General features: G+C 40.9%; 1 pseudogene; it reads right to left on the minus strand.

The window, feature by feature from the left end:
* Positions 1-2077: 2077 nt before the first annotated feature.
* On the minus strand, positions 2078-3286 carry LOC102278966 (calponin-3 pseudogene; annotated as a pseudogene).
* Positions 3287-15040: the final 11754 nt, after the last annotated feature.

Raw genomic sequence — 15040 nt, forward strand, 5'->3', positions numbered from 1 at the left:
AGACATGGTGAAAGTATGCCCACCGTAGTGGGTGAAGTAAGGCTAAGTAACAGATTTAGTCAGAACTCAGAGAGCAACATAGCCAGGGAGAGAATCCATATAGTGGTTTGGCAAAAGACTACAGCTGTAAAAGTGTTCCAAGCATCAGATCTGGGAAGTGAGGCTAGACCACAAATGGAAATATCAGCTAAAATTTGGATGTAAAAATGTGTGATGGGTCAGTGGTTAATAACAATGATATAACAAATGTTTACCAAAGACCATGTGCCAGTAACTAAGCTAAAAACCTTCAATAAAGTACTTAACTAATTCTCACAACACCCTCATGAAATTGATTATGTACCGTATAACAGATGGCAAACTGAGACTCAGAGAAGTAGGTTGAGCTGCCCAGTATCACATGACCAGCAAGTGGTAAACAAGGATACACACTCAGGCCATCGATTCCATAACATTACAGAGGCCAAAGGACATTTGGCAGTTCCTTCTCCACTTTGTCCTTACCAGAACTTCTCCCCAAACTGAGGTCTGTTCCCCTATTCTTTTGGGTAGAGTGCCAATCACCGTGCAAGTTTAGGTGGTTGACCATGCTTCAGTGTGGGAGATCGTCATGACAAGACAGGAGAGCTGATGGGCTCTCTGAAAATATTTCTGTTCTACCTCCTCACTGTCTGCTAAGTAACAGACAGCTGAGGCAGGATAAAATTTACTAAGCAATCAGAAGAGACTAGCATAAAAGTGAAAGGGTAACTTGGCCCCAATCCAACCTCTTCCAGAAGGTCTGAGTTTCTGCTTTCTCTTGGTGGTTGGTAATGGCTTTTGTGCCACCTGACCCAACATGAAAGCTTCTAGATATCTGTTGTCCAACCTTATCAAGGCTCTTTTGTGAGAGGAGAACTTAGCTTTGTAGTCCTCAGGGGAAAGAGAAGGGGACTGGGTTGAAAGGAGGTGTTGCTCAAATGTAGCAGCGGCTCCTAGGACTGGAGGAAAGGCAAGCAGAACTGGGTTCTACAAAGGGTTGTGTCCTTTGGTGCAGTCACCAAGGTCACATGAGGGCTACTGATGGGGAAAGAAGATGTGTTCCCAGAGGTGGGGGCTGCCAAACATCCAGTATCACAACCTTGAGAGTTTCAGCCAAAGATTCTGGAACCACCCTAGCAGAGAAGCTGTATGTGGTATTACCTATCTTTGAATGGACAATAACGTTCTGTTCTGTGAGCCTCTTGGTGGCAACTTCAAAGGACCAAAGACTAGAGGTCTTTGTTTTTTTCCCTCTTAGAAGGTTGCTGTTGCTGCTGCTGCTGCTGCTGCTAAGTCGCTTCAGTCGTGTCCGACTCTGTGCGACCCCACAGACAGCAGCCCACCAGGCTCCCCTGTCCCTGGGATTCTCCAGGCAAGAACACTGGAGTGGGTTGCCATTTCCTTCTCCAGTGCATGAAAGTGAAAAGTGAAAGGGAAGTTGCTCTGTCGTATCTGACCCTCAGCGACCCCATGGACTGCAGCCTTCCAGGCTCCTCCATCCATGGGATTTTCCAGGCAAGAGTACTGGAGTAGGGTGCCATTGCCTTCTCCGTCTTAGAAGGTATATTACACTACAGATTATTATTAGGTATCATTCCACCCCTGTAAATAGGGGCTTAGAGTCAGATATAATTTAATTTATAAAACTTAAACATCATTTTACTTGCACCTCATGATTTTGGAAAGATTCTAGAAATATTTTCTGCGTTAACCTTGATTATCCTATTTTATATATGCAAATTTTCTTTTTTTTTTTGCACACTGATCAGGACTTTATTTAAAAGTTAGCAAACAATACTGTAGAAATATTGATATGTAAATTTCTAAAATGCTGTATCTTAAATTTAGTTGGCAAAGACCACATTTAGCTATAAGCATGAATTTAGTCTTCCATGTAGAAACGAGATACTAAACTAAAAAAAATAGCTTCCTATTGTTTGAAAACACAAGTTTAAGAAGAGGACTGTAAAAATGCATATTTTTTAAGGAAAGAATTGACTGTACAAGAGTACTCCCCTTTTACAGTATTCCTTTTTACTTCATATGCAGATTATTGGTTATGCTGTAGGATTTAACTGTCACAGCACTAAAAGGCAACTATTTAGGGAAGAAGCTGAAAAAGGAAAAAGGAACATATGTAAGGCAATAGTTCCTTTAGGTACAATAAGCATAATAGTGTTTTAGGAAGACAAGATAAAAATAACTCAAGGCTAGCTTGGTTCTCACTGAATAAAAACAATGGGCTAAATACTGAGCTCTTCTGTTAATCTAATAATCAGTGCCTTGGTCATCATTCCGGATAACCTCTGGGTAGTCATCTTGGTACTGGCCATGATATTCATCTGAGTATTCTGCCTGAAAATCACTGATTTCCGACCCACTGGTTCCTGTTCCTTGGCTTCCATTGTGAATGACAGGTTCTGTGGGAGCAGCACAGTATTTGGGATCATACAGTTGCCACCCAAGGCCACACACACTCATTCCTTTCTGGGAAGCAACTTTGTTGGTACCCATCTGTAGGGAAATTGTGGAGTTCTCCATGGGTTGTAACGTTAGCTTCTGATCGTAGATATCTTTTCGGGTACCCAGTGCTAACATCCCTGCCTGGCTCCCTCCTTTGTTGGTGCCCATTTGTAGGATAATTGTGGTCTGATCAAAAGGTTTGTCAGTTTGCATTTCGGGATCATAAAGGTGCCTTCTCATCCCATAGGCCATCATACCTGCTTGACTGGTGCCATTTGTTGGTTCCCATCTGCAAACTAATTACACTTTGGCCAGCTTTTAATTTTCCTTCATCAAAATGTCTTGTTTGTTTTTCTGCATACTTATCTCCAATGTCAATGGTTGTATGGAATCCTTTTGTTTTGGCCAGACCTGCTAGGGCCACCAACTAGTCTGAACCTCATGTTTCCATTCTCAAAAAGATCATTTCCTTCAAATACATCACGTGGTTTAATATGTCCTGTGGCTTAATGCCGTAAGCCTGAATAGCTTTAATAAATTTGCTGATATTCTCCACCTGAGGCCAGTTTAATGAGGACTCATTGACCTTCTTCACTGAGCCTGGCTGTAGCTTGTTCATGAGTTCACAGAGATTAATGCCATCTTTCACACCCAGCTAGAAGTTGGTGCCAATGCTCATGCCTGTCACCTCTTCTATCCAATTGTGGAGATCTTCTTCTGCCTAGTGATCATAGTTGGAAGCTATCTGGTTCTTGACCTCAGCCGAGAGCCCACAGGAAGGGCCCTTGTTGAAGTGGGTCATGATGATTTGGGTGGCAGGAAGAGGCTGAGTCGGGGGAATTGGCTAGTCTGGGGGATTCCCACACTTGGCTTCCCTGCTCCTGGCCCCAAGGAGTGGCCTAACCACAAGATGTTCAGAGCTCGCTCCCCTGGGTGGTGCAGGAGTCGCTGGGACGTGGCGGCCGAATGCGGGTGGTGCCTAGGCTACTGTAAGTACTACCTCACAGTACGCGGCTTGTAGTACTACCTCGTAGTACTCGGCTATGAGTACTACCTCAGCTAATTGGCTACGAGTATTACTGTGGAACACCGGAAGTGCCTCGGCTCCTCTGCTGCCTTGGCTACGAGGTCCCGCAGAGGTTCCCGTTCTGCTCCAGAGTCCCACACGAACTATATATATGCAAATGTTTTAAGTATTTAATGGAGCTAAATCCTCTTGTACAGAAGGGGGAACTGAGACATGATGAGATATTAAAACGGGTTAACGTCTATGTTTTAGTGTGCTAGCACAGAAGAAAGAACCATAAACAGAATTCATATGTACCATGAGGAAACATTTGATTGAAAGTAACTACAACAACAAATATAATTTAGCACTGATGAAGGGATGTGCAACTGACCCTGGATCTGGGCAGACGTTGGATGGGGCCCCACAGTCACTTGCCAGAAGCCTGAGTCACTGATTGGGGTATTTGGCCTTCTGGAAGGCTCTAGCACACGCAGTTGACTCCCCCATTCGGTCCTTTGGTAGTACTACTCAAGCATAGCCTTAGGACCAGAGCCCATCCCTGCATCTGTCTGGGAGGCACACAAACACTGTCACCCTCAGTTAGGGGTGAGCAGTAGACAGGGATCAGGATCTGCTTAATAGATGGCATGAACCATACTCATAGACAAGCCTAGGACAAGCAACCTCTGGCACCTGGAGCACCCATATTTTCTTATTCTAGGACTCCCCTGCTGCTCGGTAGAACTCGCAAGATCCCCAGAGATGAGGCTCAGGTGACCCCATCTGGTCTATCTTCTCCCTGCCCCCACTACATATATATATGCATACATACACACATACACATGAAGCCAGAGAGCACAACCTGCAGCTTCCAACTGTGCCCTCTGCCTTCCTGGTGTTAAAATTAAATACAAAAGAAACTAGACCCCAAAATTCCCTAAGCAGTCAAAATCATTTAAGCCAGTTAAGTGAAACTTAGTTTTTCGTGCAAAACAAGTGAAACACAACTTGGGCTGCCTTTTAGGCTGCTTCTCATAAATGCCTTCTATAATCATAAAAGAACAGTCATCTTCGTAAGAAAGGTATAAGAGAGTAAATTTTAACCAATTCATTGCCATCTGGGAACCACCAGTGTAATAACCAATCATTATAAAGTGAAACAACTTCCTCATTTTCACTTTATAAGCCATCTTATAATATCATGCCTCTAAGCTTCATAGCAGTCTTTGAATTTAAAAGCTCCCAGTTGGACAGGTGTTCTTATATGAACAAACAAACAAAGCTTTAACCAAGAAGGGATTTCACTGATTAATACAACAAAGTCTGAGGGCAAATTTGATCCTTAGCAGAGATACTCAGCTGATGTCATCTGAAATGAGTTCCTCTCTACTTTTACATTCTCCGTCTTTTGACTTTATTCTCAGGTTTTACACACTGGCAGCATGGCTGCCAACTAGGTCAGGGTTGTCTTCTCCCAAGTTCAAGAGCGGTTAAAAATGTGGTATTTCTCTCATGATACCTCTTGCAAAAGCCTCATTGGCTTCAGTTGGGTCACCGAACCATTCACTTTAACTAGGTTATTAGAAATTATGGCCAGAACTAAGTCCCTCGGATGCCGTGAGTGTAGGGATGATTAGGGACTACAACTCCACCTGCACAAAGCTGAAGAGGAAAATAGAAGGACTGTTTCAGAAGGCTGAATACATGCTAACTATTCAAATAAAAACAAAGATGTCCACTTCAGCCTCTTTCATCTTGTCCACGTCTTACCTACTGGCCTAGAGCCACAAATTGACCTTGAGGCTCTGAAATTTAAATTCACAGTTATGTGTATGTGTGTGTTAGGTGTTCAGTCATGTTTGACTCTTTGAGACCTCATGGACTGTAGGCCACCAGGCTCCTCTATCTATGGGATTCTCCAGGTAAGAATACGGGAGCAGGTAGCCATTCCCTTCTCTACAGGATCTTCCTGACTTAAGGATTGAACCCAGGTCTCCTGCATTGCAAAGGGATTCTTTATCATTTGAGCCACCAGGGAAGTTTTTTTGTGTATAGTAAGCTCCATAATGATCCCCTCCCCCCAGATATAACCAGGTCTGGATTCATGAGAGCTGTGAATGTTTTCTTATATGCAAAAAAATGTGCTTTGCTATTATGAGTAAGTTAAGACTCTTGAGATGGAGAGATTATCCCGGTTACCTCAGTGAATCCTAAATTCAATCACAAGTGTCCTTATAAAAGGGACTTGAATCCATAAACTGTTTTGGTGAGGGCAACCCAATCCTAGTTCCTTTCCTCATCTCTCATTCTCTCCTCATCACTATCTGTCAAGGATTGACTCCATAGCTGAGTAACACAGTTCCCAGAAAGAAAGCCTCAAGCAGATCAGGAAGACAGGCAATCACTAAAAATATAATCCTTGCCCTGGGTCCAAGTGCTCCGTCTGCCCCCCTCACAAGGGGGCAGAGAAATGGTCCTTCTTTGATACTAGCTCTGGATTCACAGACCTTTCTCAGATGAGAAGAAAGCAGATTTTTCACACTCTCCCACCCATCACTGTTGCCAAGACATGACACAGTGGGACTGTATTTCAGGGCCAACAGAAGCAGTTCAGAGGCTGCTTACAAGGCAAGCAACAGGAAATGAGCCCAAGGATGAGAGTCAGTTATATCCCAGGAGAATCTGACAATAGAATAGCAATGTTCCCAGAGCATAAGGATGTGAGAGATTAAATGAAGAATCTCTTCAAGGGTCAAAGGGTCAAGGGAGATAGTCAAGGGTGAGGAATTCACAGCTTCTCAACCACAATCAAGAGACATCCTGAGAGCCAGCAAGCTAGGAAACTCCCAAAAATCTAAACAGAAATCTAAACAGTCTAGTGACTCAGAGTTCAAAGAATGCTCCCTTCTACCCTGAAGATTCAGCAAAGCCATATCTTATAGAACCTCTTGCTGAGAAGTTAAAACTGTCATTGGAAGTTCAACTGTACAGCCAGTCATCAGTCATATCTTTGAAGAGACCCCTGCTTTAATCTCCCTGGGATTTGGCAGTTTCCCAGATTGCTGTATGCCCACGTGGAGGACAGTAGGAGTACTGATGAAACTAGGAGCCCTGGATTCCTCAGTTTCAGGCCTCCTGGAGGAGCCAGGACAATTTAGAGGCAACTGATAAAAGGGAGGCCACAGGAGAGCATCAGGATAATGATGTAAGATTGAGATCTTTCTATACCAAGACTGAAGAGACACCCTGCCCAGTGCGTGCAGTCAGTCAACAGGGCACCTCATGTAAAGTTGTGTTATTGTGTCCCCGTACCCAGCAGGAAGAACAGACTCCTCCAAGAGGTAATTTCTAAAGAAAGAGGCATGCGTTTCAGTAACTTAGTTGCATGAATAACTGTCAAAGGGCAAAAAGGTCCTTTGCACAAAGGAGTCCCAGCTGAAAGCAGAGCTGTCTTGCTAGATAGAGGGGAATTGAACTGCAGGAACATGAGGCCTTCAGGGATCTTACCATGGAATAGAAATTGGGATTAGATGTTGACCTCATGCATGAGAAGAAAGTTAGTTCAGGAGGGAACTTCAGGCACAAGCCGAGAAGTAACTGGATGTTTCTATAATGAGCGGAATCCTTTCCACTTAAGCAAAGCTGGGGTTCTGCCTTCTGTTTTGCTCTGGAGAGAGATATTCTCTCTACCTTCCAAGGCTATTCACCATTCAAATATCCTTGAAAAGATGATCTGGAATATTTAAGTCTGGGTCTTGATATAAGAGATGCAGAAACATGAGAGCCACATGAAAACATGGGCAAAACCCTCTCTGACATAAATCACAGCAGGATCCTCTATGACCCAGAGTAATGGAAACAAAAGTAAAAATAAACAAATGGGACCTAATGAAAAGCTTTTGCACAAAGAAGGAAACTCTAAGCAAGGTGAAAAGACAGCCTTCAGAATGGGAGAAAATAATAGCAAATGAAGCAACTGACAAAGAATTAATCTCAAAAATATACAAGTAGCTCACGCAGCTCAATACCAGAAAAATAAACAATCCAATCAAAAAATGGCCAAAGAACTAAACAATCACTTCTCCAAAGAAGACATACAGATGGCTAACAAACACATGAAAAGATGCTCAACATCACTCATTATCAGAGAAATGAAAATCAAAACCACAATGAGGTAACATCTCATCTGGTCAGAATGGCTGCTATCAAAAAGTCTATAAACAATAAATGCTGGAGAGAGTGTGGAAAAAAGGGAACCCTCTTACTGTTGGTGGGAATGCAAACTAGTACAGCCACTATGAACAGTGTGGAGATCCCTTAAGAAACTGGAAATAGAACTGCCTTATGACCCAGCAATCCCACTGCTGGGCATACAAACCGAGGAAACCAGAATTGAAAGAGACACATGTACCCCAATGTTCATCACAGCACTATTTACAATAGGTAGGATATAGAAGCAACCTAGATGTCCATCAGCAGACGAATGGATAAGAAAGCTGTGGTACATACACACAATGGAATATTACTCAGCTATTAAAAAGCATGCATTTGAATCAGTTCTAATGAGGTGGATGAAATTGGAACCTACTACACAGAGTGAAGTAAGTCAGAAAGAAAAACACCAATACAGTATATTAACGCATATATATGGAATTTAGAAAGATGGTAACGATAACCCTATATGCAAGATATCAGAAGAGACACAGAGATAAAGAAGACTTTTGGACTCTATGGGAGAAGGCGAGGGTGGGATGATTTGAGGGAATAGCACTGAAACATGTACATTACCATATGTGAAATAGATCGCCAGTCCAGGTTCAATGCATGAGACAGGGCGCTCAGAGCCAGTGCACTGGGACGACCCTGAGGGATGGGATGGGGAAGGAGGTGGGAAGGGGTTTCAGGATGGGGGACACATGTACATCTGTGGCTGATTTGTGTCAATGTATGGCAAAAGCCACTACAGTACTGTAAAGTAATTAGCCTCCAATTAAAATAAATAAATTTTTTTTTTTTTTAAAGAAAGCTGTCTTCCAACCATAGTGGGAAATCAACCTTTGTCTTATATCTCTTTCAACTTGATACTTCATTTTTATTTAGTCATGCAGTAGAATTAGAAGCATGCAATTATATAGATTGATTAAATACTTTTCAAGTAGTCCCTTTAAATGAATATTCTTTTGATTATTATTGAATGTAACACTTTAAATGGATTCACCTAAGAATTCTACTTTACTTTGTGTGAATTCTGTCCATGTCCTTTGTTATTTACCAATTCACTATTAGGCTAGAATGTGCTACTACTTGGCCTTAAAACTACAAATGATAAAACCTTAAGAATAAGGGCAAGTGCTGGCTGAAGTTGACCTGGATAGGTCTAGCCATTGCTGTTGACAAGGTTCTGGAATAAGGGCCCTACCTATCCATACCCACTCAATTCCTTCACTTATCTAAAATCCAAGGACTCAGCGTCTCCCTTCACCCAATTTTAGACAAGAATTGACTATAAAAATACACATATATCCAGATGCCAGTAAATATGAAATACTTCCATAGTTTTTACAAAAATAGTCAAAGACCAAAGGAAGTAAAAAGTTTCTGTGGTTTAGAATAGTTTATATAACTAACCAAGAATATGCAGTGGAATTTCTAAAAAGAAATAGATTATCATATAGAACAGAATTTTCCTTCACAAATAATACAGCTAAGGTATATTTTTCAACTAAATTATTGTATAGAAAGTCCCCATGAAGTTAATGATCTATACATTATATTGTTTTGGTATTGGAATACTATTTAACTAAGGAAATTTTCCTTTATTTTTGTGGTTCAAAAATCCAAACAACACAAAAAGGTACATAGTAAAGAAGCTCCCTCTGAATCTTGTCCCTATATAGTCTATAGGTTTATTCATTTCCTGTGCATCTTTATCAAACATATCAGGCATATTTTCTTATTTTTCTCCTTCCTTTCATAAAAGATATATACATTGTTCTGTCCTTCACTTTTTAATTTAAAATCATATCTTGAGATTGTTCTATATTAGAATATAGAGTTTTTCTTCATATTTTTGTACCATTTGTAATAATTATTTGACCTATACCCTTTAATGGACACTTGTATCATTTCTTATTGTTGCTGTTCAGTCGCTAAATCATGTCTGACTCTTTGCCACCCCATGGACTGCAGTACTCCAGGCTTCCCTGTCCTTCACCACCTCCTGGAGCTTGCTCAAACTCATGTCCATTGAGTCTGTGATGCCATCCAACCATTTTGCCCTCCATCATCCCCTTCTCCTCCTGCCTTAATCTTTCCCAGCATCAGGGTCTTTTCTAATGAGTCAACTCTTCGTATCAGGTGGCCAAAGTATTGGATGGAGTTTCAGCTTCAGCATCAGTCTTTCCAATGAGTGTTCAGGATTGATTTCCTTTAGAACTGACTGGTTTGATCTCTGTGCTGTTCAAGGGATTCTCGAGATTCTTCTCCAGCACCACAATTCAAAAGTATCAATTCTTCAGCCCTCAGTCTTCTTTATAGTCCAACTTTCACATCCATACATGTCTACTGGAAAAACCATAGCTTTGAATATATGGACCTTTGCTGGCAAAGTAACGTCTCTGCTTTTTAATATGCTGTCTAGGTTTGTCATGGAGAGGGCAATGGCACCCCACTCCAGTACTGTTGCCTGGAAAATCCCATGGATGGAGGAGCCTAATAGGCTGCAGTCCATGGGGTTGCAAAGAGTCGGACACGACTGAGCGACTTCACTTTCACTTTTCACTTTCACGCATTGGAGAAGGAAATGGCAACCCACTCCAGTGTTCTTGTCTGGAGAGTCCCAGGGACGGGGGAGCCTGGTGGGCTGCCGTCTCTGGGGTCACACAGAGTCGGACATGACTGAAGCGACTTAGCAGCAGCAGGTTTGTGATATTCAACTTTGCAGAATTCCACAGTCATGTTTTCAAAGATATGCATTGCTTAATAATATATTCTAATACTTGAAATTCTATTATATGTTAAATTTAGATGGTTGTCACTTCAAAGCTTTTGGTCAACATGGTGATTGATGATATCTTTGATAGCTTTGGTAAATATACTTGGAAAATTTATACCACAAAACAGATACTCTCAGATAACTAGGGGTTGACAACGTGTTACAAGTCCTATATGTAGCAATTCAGCAGTGTCTGTGCAAGTTGGAAACATGTTGATTCAGCCATTTGATTTCTGTTGACTTCACTTCTTTCTAGGTTTGTCATAGCTTTTCTTTCAAGGAGCAAGCATCTTTTAATTGCATGGCTGCAGTCACCATCTGCAGTGATTTTGGAGCCCAAGAAAATAAAATCTGTCACTGTTTCCATTGTTTCCCTATCTAGTTGCCATGAAGTGATGGGACCAGATGCCATGTTCTTAGTCTTTTGAATGTTGAGCTTTAAGCCAGCTTTTTCTCCCTCCTCTTTCACCTTCATCAGGAGGCTCTTCAGTTCCTCTTTGTTTTCTGCCATAAAGGTGCTGTCATCTACACTGTACCGTTTCTAAGTTTATACTGTTTCAAATAGTGTGTTAATACATATATGCATATACTACACATACAATATATTGAATATATTGTATATATATGATATAGACTATGTATACAATATATACAATATATTATTGTATATGGCAATATACAATGACACAATTTGTATTTGTTCTATCATATATGAACAATGTAAATTTCCAGAAATCAGAAGGCTGAATCAAAGGGTTTCCAACTTACACAGACACTACTGAGTTGCTACAAAAAAGACTTGTAACAGTTTGTAAACCCCTAGTTATCTGAGAGTATCTGTTTTGTGGTATAAATTTTCCAAGTATATTTACCAAAGCTATCAAAGGTATCATTAATCAAACCATGTTGACCAAATGGTTTGAAGTGATAACTATCTAGATTTAACATATAATAGAATTTAAAGTATTAGAATATATTATTAAGCAATGTATATCTTTGAAAACATGACTATGGAAATCTGCCAAGTTGTCAAAAATAAAGTTTAAACACTACAGGAGATTATTAAGTATCTGTCAGATGATTAACAAGAATTTTATTATCATTGCTATAGAAGATAATCTTTTGTAAGTCAATAACTGAGATTATGTTTTCCTAAATTTTATCAACTAATGAGGGAAAAATAAATTTACTCCTGATTAGAAACTTCATTCAGAAAATTCTAACCATAAAGGAAGATAAAATAGGTTCCTATTTATTTAGAATAGGAAAGTAGTTCAAACAGCAGGGTTTAAATTGAAGTAGTCCTGGGTTTGAATGCCAGTGCTGTTGCCTACTGTGGTCAGTTCTTCTTTCCCTCTCTCTCCTTGCCATGCCCCCATGCGGGCAGAGAACACTTCCCTGATGACTGACTTTGGCTTGACCTGTGACTTGCCATGACCCTGGAATGGAAATTCAAGTGACAGTATGCCAGTCCCCGTTATGTAATCTTTTCCCTTTGGACTTCTTCCTTCCCCCATGAGAACAGCTTGCCTCAGAGAGTGGATCTTTATTTCAGAATGAAAAAATACTCAGAGAAGGCTTGAATCCAACTAATAGTCTGAAGCCAGGCCCAGCTGAACCCAAACAAGCCTGATCAAAGAAGTTTGTACCAATTTATCTACAGATATATGAGATTTTCAGGATTTTTTGTTTGTTTGTTTGGGATTTTTTTTTCTGCTGCTAAAGCTGACCAATATATCTACTAATTATAACTTCATAAAGATTCCTCAAACTCTACATCACCATTTTCTTATCTGTGAAGTGAAAATAATAATAATGCTTAATTACCAAGTTTTCAGGATTAAAAGCAATAATGTAGGTAAAGCATTTAGCATGGGAAGCCAAGAAAGTACCCTTGCCTTTCTACCTTGTGAGAGTAGAGTGAGCAGATAACTATGAATGAGGCAATGGGGCTCTCATTTCACCAGACCATCAGTGGGCTAGCACCATGATCTTGGACTTCTTAGTCTCCAGAATTGTGAGAAATAAATGTTTATTGCTGCTACTGCTGCTGCTAAGTCACTTCAGTTGTGTCCGACTCTGTGCAACCCCATAGATGGCAGCCCACCAGGCTCCCCCATCCCTGGGATTCTCCAGGCAAGAATACTGGAGTGGGTTGCCATTTCCTTCTCCAATGCATGAAAGTGAAAAGTGAAAGTGAAGTCGCTCAGTCGTGTCCGACTCTTAGCAACCCCATAGACTGCAGCCCAACAGGCTCCTCCATCCATGGGATTTTCCAGGCAAGAGTACTGGAGTGGGGTGCCATTACCTTCTAAATAAAAAGTGAAAGTCACTCAGTCATGTCCAACTCTTTGCAACGCCATGGACTATATAGTCCATGGAATTCTCCAGGCCAGAAGACTGGAGTGGATAGCCATTCCCTTCTTCAGGGGATCTTCCCAACCCAGGGATTGAACCCCAGGTCTCCCACATTGCAGGCAATTCTTTGCCAGCTGAGCCACAAAGGAAGCCCTTATATTTATAACCACCAAGGTTATGGTGCTTTTGTTACAGGAGCACAAATAGAACTAAAAGAGGCATCTTTTTTTTTTTTTTTTTTTTAATGTATTAGTCTTAGACCTTGATTAAATATACACTCCATCCTTCTTTTATACATGTGTGGGTGTGCATGCTATATGCTGTGCTTAGTCTCTCAGTCATGTCCAGCTCTTTGCAACTCCATGGACTATAGCTCACCAGGCTCCTCTGTCCATGGGGATTCTCCAGGCAAGAATACTGGAGTAGGTGGCCATGCCCACCTCCAGGGGATCTTCCCAACTCAGAGACTGAACTGAGGTCTCCCACATTACAGGCAGATTCTTTACTGTCTCAGCTATCAGGGAAACCCATATGTGTGTGTGTATATATATATATACACACACACATACTTTTTCCCACCTATATTCAAACATACAGAGAGAACTCTTTTCCTAGGTTTTATTTTTTTTTCCAGAAGTTAGATTATACTATCTAAACTCATTAGTTTGAACTTATTTTTCCACTCAAATATATATCAGGTACAGATTTCCAAGTCAATAACTAAAAACCTAACATTATTTTTAGAAATTTCTAAAAGTATCTTCAATGTTTGCTTCATACATTCTTAAGAACAAGATAAAAGGTAACCAGTTAAAATATGTCATTTATGCCTCTAAGTCTTTCCACCTTCTCCGTTCTGATTTCTTCTAAGTTTATTGAGTTACTGTACCTCCAGAGACTTGATATTCAAATCTATCCTCATTTTTGAATGATTGACTTTTAAATATAAATGATAAATAGAAAATAAGATGGTAAATGGAAAATGCCTTGTGAAATTATGTAGTTAATGACAAGGTAGTCATTGGAGATATTCACCAAAAAAAAAAACTCTTAAATTGTAGAATGCAACATAGCTGAAGCCAGGGGTGAAGTCACTTTAGATTTTAGTGTTTGGGATTCAGTTCAGTTCAGCTCAAACACTCAGTCATGTCTGACTCTTTGCGACCCCATGAATCGCAGCACACCAGGCCTCCCTGTCCATCACCAACTCCCAGAGTTCACTCAGACTCATGTCCATCGAGTCAGTGATGCCATCCAGCCATCTCATCTTCTGTCGTCCCTTTCTCCTCCTGCCCCCAATCCCTCCCAGCATCAGAGTCTTTTCCAATGAGTCAACTCTTTGCATAAGGTGGCCAAAGTACTGGAGTTTCAGCTTTAGCATCATTCCTTCCAAAGAACTCCCAGGGCTGATCTCCTTTAGAATGGACTGGTTGGATCTCCTTGCAGTCCAAGGGACTCTCAAGAGTCTTTTCCAACACCACAGTTCAAAAGCATCAATTCTTCGGTGCTCAGCTTTCTTCACACTCCAACTCTCACATCCATACATGACCACAGGAAAAACCATAGCCTTGACTAGACGGACCTTTGTTGGCAAAATAATGTCTCTGCTTTTGAATATGCTACCTAGGTTGCATACTTTTTTTCCAAAGAGTATGCGTCTTTTAATTTCATGGCTGCAGTCACCATCTGCAGTGATTTTGGAGCCCCCCAAAATAAAGTCTGACACTTTGTCCACTGTTTCCCCATCTATTTCCCATGAAGTGATGGGACTGGATACCATGATCTTCGTTTTCTGAATGTTGAGCTTTAAGCCAACTTTTTCACTCTCCTCTTTCACTTTCATCAAGAGCCTTTTAAGTTCCTCTTCACTTTCTGCCATAAAGGTGGTGTCATCTGCATATCTGAGGTTATTGATGTTTCTCCCCGCAATCTTGATTCCAGCTTGTGTTTCTTCCAATCCAGCATTTCTCATAATGTACTCTGCATATAAGTTAAATAAGCAGGGTGACAATATACAGCATTGCCGTACTCCTTTTCCTATCTGGAAACAGTCTGTTGTTCCACATTCAGTTCTAACTGTTGCTTCCTGACCTGCATACAGATTTCTCAAGAGAAAGGTCAGGTGGTCTGGTATTCCCATGTCTTTCAGAATTTCCCACAGTTGATTGTGATCCACACAGTCAAAGGCTTTGGCA

The sequence above is a fragment of the Bos mutus genome, chromosome 8, assembly GCF_027580195.1.
Source record: "Bos mutus isolate GX-2022 chromosome 8, NWIPB_WYAK_1.1, whole genome shotgun sequence".
Lineage (NCBI taxonomy): Eukaryota > Metazoa > Chordata > Mammalia > Artiodactyla > Bovidae > Bos > Bos mutus.